Here is a 4,353-nt window from a genome sequence, read left to right as displayed (position 1 = left end):
TTTTTTTTTTTTTTTTTTTTGAGACAGAGTCTGGCCTGTCACCCAGGTTGGAATTTAGTGCCGTGATCTCACTGCAACTTCCACCTCCCATGGTCAAGCGATTCTCTTGCCTTAGCCTCCTGAGTAGCTGGGACTACAGGCATGCACCACCACGCCCGGCTCATTTTTGTATTTTTAGTAGAGATGGGGTTTCACCATGTTGGCCAGGCTGGTCTTGAACTCCTGACCTCGTGATCTGACTGTCTCGGCCTCCCAAAGTGGTAGGATTACAGGCATGAGCCACTGTGCCTGGCCAGCTAAGAAACTCTTTAATCAAAAGACACTTTATGAGGATGGCAAGGATACAAAATAGATAAAGGGGGAGTTGGTCAGATGGTGATAGGGGGCTGGGAGTTCTCCTGGCTTGAACCCCTCTCTCACCCCGAGCCCCATAGCAGCCGCTCAAGTGCTTTCCTCAAGCTCTGGGCCAGTGTGTAAAGGGCTGCCTCACTCTTAGGTATCTCAGGTCACGGGCTTCTCAGGAGCTCAGAAGTGATCACATCTGGTGATTTCTGGCTCCAACACTATCTCTCAGCCACCAGCTACCTTGAACCTGTTCTGGATTCAGGGCATGACAATTTAGGTGCCAAATAGGCAAAGCTGCTTCTGGCCATAGGGAGGCTGTATCTGGCTGCTCCGGGTGGGAGGTGGGGTTGGGCATCACAGCTGGGAGAGGCATAGATCTGGGGAGGGGTGGGCAGATGACCCAGGATTGTGCAGGGAGTCTCCATCCGTCTTGGGCAGCAATGGACTTGCAGGCTTCCATGGGAAGGAGATGCCTGTTCACCAGGCTCAGCACTTAATATCCTCCCCGAGGGAGGCGGGGACCACAGGAAGCGGAAGCGCAGTGGGGAGAGTGACATACAACACCATACAGTGAGCAAGTGACAAAAGTGAATCCAAACCCAGGCCTGTGGGCTCCAGAGGGCCGGGGGTGCCCTTCACTCTCTCCTGTCCATATAGTGGTTGTCCTCTACCCCCAGCTCTCTGCAGAGAATTATCTATCAGCCCTTTCACCCACCAAACACAGAACATGAAGAGAGAAACTAAAATTATAGCAGGAGGGAATGGGATTAGCTACTGGGAAGGACCTCCTGACTCATGAGCTTGTCTCTAGAATAAGTTATTAGAGAGGCAGTGCACTCTCGCTCTCTCTCTCTCTGGAGGGATTTCAGATGGGGCTTCAGTTCAGCTGGGTCCCTGTGGCTTCCACTTCCTGAAAGCTACTGAGAGAAAAGCTGACCCCTGACGTGTATGGCTTTGTTTTTCGTAACGTTTATTTTTTGAATAGGTAATACCTGTACATGGTTCAAATAATAAGGATATAAAAGGTTGTTCACTGAACTCTCCCTCCAGCCCCCGTCTCCAGGTTCCCCTCCCCAGAGGCAAGCAAAGTTACCTGCTTCCTGTCTAGACATATACAAGCAAACACGGACACATATTCTCTTTCTTGAGTCCTATTTTTAATACACAAGACATAACATCCCCTGCAAGCTCTTCTGTGCCTCGCTTTTGTCACCTGACAATATATCTTGGAGATTACTCCGAATCAGTACATAAAGAGCTGCCTCACTCTTAGGTGTCTTTTTATGGTCACGGACTTCTCAGGAGCTCAGAAGTAATCACATCTGGTTTGATTAGCTTCACATTTCCATTTACAACCTCCCCGCCCAGAGAGGGCAAGAAACCCCTCCAAGGTCACGCAGCAAGGACTAGGGACGCACAGGGCTTCTCCCCCTCCTCCCTCCTCCGTTCCCAGCTCCTGTCTCCCACCACCTCAAGGCTGAGCGCCGCCCAGGCGACCAGAAGGGAGGGGGGAGGTCTCTAATTGAAATGCCCTGCGTGCTGCCCATTTGCGATCCGCACCTGGAGGGGCGCGCGGTGCCCAATGCGGGCGGGACCGTGGGGCTCCGGGTGCAGGCGGCAGCTGAGTGCCCACGTGGGTGCAGGCGAGGCCTGGCTGATTCCTCGAGAACCCCGCGCCTCGTGCTTCCTTGTAATGAGCTCCCAGGGCCCGAGGTGAGCTCCCTCCGCTGCTCACATGGCAGCCGCTTGGCAACAAAAAACACGGGGACTTTTTTCTTCCGTGCCTGACAGCTCATTAGAAGAATTAATTTACTCTAGCGTTTGCAGTTTAAAGGACATTATTTACTGGTTAATTGTTGTTATTACAAAATGTTAAATATCATTATTTATTTCCCGGGCCCTGACAGCTTTCTGACGGGAATTTATTAGGTGAGACTATATCACCGATAGGCACCCCTGTGCGGGGCAGTCTAAGGGTGGGGAGTTTGCCCCTAGGCCTAGCTCTGTAGGCAAGGCTGACACTCCGAGGGGCAGAACAGGAGGGGCTGCACCCTGGCCCACCCCAGGACAAAAGATCACTGTCTCCTCCTCATCCCCCATTTCTGCTCCCTGATGTGTGTGTGTGTCAGCGGGGCCGCGGGGAGCTGGCAGACAGGGGATATGCCTTGCATAAACCTGCAGTTTAGGGGTCAGGCTGGCAATTACCGGAGGCCCAGCAGCCAGAATGAGGTCCAGACTTTGGGTCCTTCCTTTAAACAGTATTTCCAAGAATGTTCCCCTCTCCTGAACACACAGAATTGAAGAGCTGGAACGAAGCCAGGTGGTCCGCTGGTGCTCAGAGCACAAACCAGTGGCCTCCAGGCTGTAAATGGCCTATGGACTTGAGTTTGACCTACTCAAGAGACTTCACATAAAAATCCACTTTGCTGCCTTCCTTTGAAAGATCAGACAATCTTGCCACAAGACTTGACCCACAGTCTTGCGTCAATTGGCGATGATCACCTGGCACTGAAGGGCAGTGCTGTGCAAGGAGCATGCCTGCTCTCCAACAAAGGGAGGGTGCCACCTTCCCCCTTTGTTGCCTTCTCTACATTATTTTCCTAGCCTCCATGGGCTTTCGAGTTTTCAAACCCGATCTGCTCTAATGATCACATATAGATGTAGAAACTGAGCCCAGACAGGTTAAGTCTCTGATGGCCAGGACCACAGCCCCAGTCTACTTTTCTTTTCTTTCTTTTCTTTTCTTTTTTTTTTTTTTTAGGATGGAGCAATCCTTTATTTTTATACACTTTGACAAGGAGGTTTTCCATAAACAACCTTTATAGTGGAGACCAGAGAACAGGAAAATCAACCTCCAGACATCAGCAGCTGCTCTGCTCAGGGCCGAGGCTCTTCCTTGCCAATGTGGTGAGGTGGAGGGGTGTACTTACCTTCCTTTATCAGCATATCCTGCTGTTTCCTGATGGTACCCATCATTTTCTGCGGAAGCAAACACTCTACAGAGTCATCATATTCTATCTTGCACTTTCTCTGCCTGGATAACACTGATTCCATGTGCACATTCTATCCATTCTTTTTCAAAAGCATGGCATCCAGCAACAAATCTTGTAGGGCTGTTCAGCACTCTGGATTGTCCACCATTGATCTGTGTTAAGGCTGAACCTTTGCTGGATGTCCAAGAAAGGCACAGCGATCCGATACTCGTATCCTTGTCTTTCTCTGGCCATCGCTTCAGGAAGACCCCCAGTCTACTTTTCACCACACTGTGCTGCCCCCTGAATTTCTCTGCTCCCACCTCCTCTTGGTCCAGCTTAGAGTGAGTTCAGACAGGGAGCACAGGTCTTCAGCAGCTTCAGGGGCAGGAACAAGAAGCAGCCTAGTGAGAATTTACGAGGATCATGGCCTTATAAATAGCATCTACTTATTCATTCAGCAAACAGTTTCTGGGAATCTACTACGAGACGTATTAAAATGGTCAGGACCCAAATTGTGTTGTCGAGGAAATTAGTCTGGGGACACTGTTCATGAAGCAAGTTACACAGTGACAATACAAGGAGATGTCAGAGTAGTAGAGGCATAGGAAGATCGGATTGGTGGGGCTGGAGAGAATTCATCCTTCACGCAGTGTTTTCTAGGCTGGGTGGATGGCCTGCATCTTCACACACAGACGCATGTGTCTTATTTAATTCTCACAACATGGTGGATTGAAAATATCTGTCATCAGCTGATAAATAATGGCAATACCAGGCCTCAGACTTGCTGTCTAGATTCTTCCCCCAGGGTGGACGCTTGCAAGCCACTGCAACCCTGGGGACCTTCTGTTCTAGCGGGTGGCACCCTTGCCAGTCTGTTGACTGGCAACCACATCTCACAACCACGCTGATTACCCTCATTTTACAAGTGAGGAACCTGAGGCTCAGAGACAGATGAGAGAAGCTGGGTGTTGACGGGTAAAATGGGCCCTGGGAAGGAGAGAGAATTGTTGTCTGAGACCAACACCCAGCCTCG

General features: G+C 50.4%; 1 pseudogene; it reads right to left on the bottom strand.

Annotated features, from left to right (window-relative positions):
* Positions 1 to 3,222: 3,222 nt before the first annotated feature.
* LOC108517271 (NADH dehydrogenase [ubiquinone] iron-sulfur protein 5-like) lies at positions 3,223 to 3,572 on the bottom strand (annotated as a pseudogene).
* Between the last annotated feature and the right edge of the window lie 781 nt (positions 3,573 to 4,353).

This window comes from Rhinopithecus bieti, unplaced genomic scaffold (genome assembly GCF_001698545.2).
Source record: "Rhinopithecus bieti isolate Rb0 unplaced genomic scaffold, ASM169854v2 scaffold_38691, whole genome shotgun sequence".
NCBI classification, from domain to species: Eukaryota; Metazoa; Chordata; class Mammalia; order Primates; family Cercopithecidae; genus Rhinopithecus; species Rhinopithecus bieti.
The sequence above is the reverse complement of the archived record's forward strand: the minus strand, read 5'-3'. Positions and strand labels throughout refer to the sequence as shown.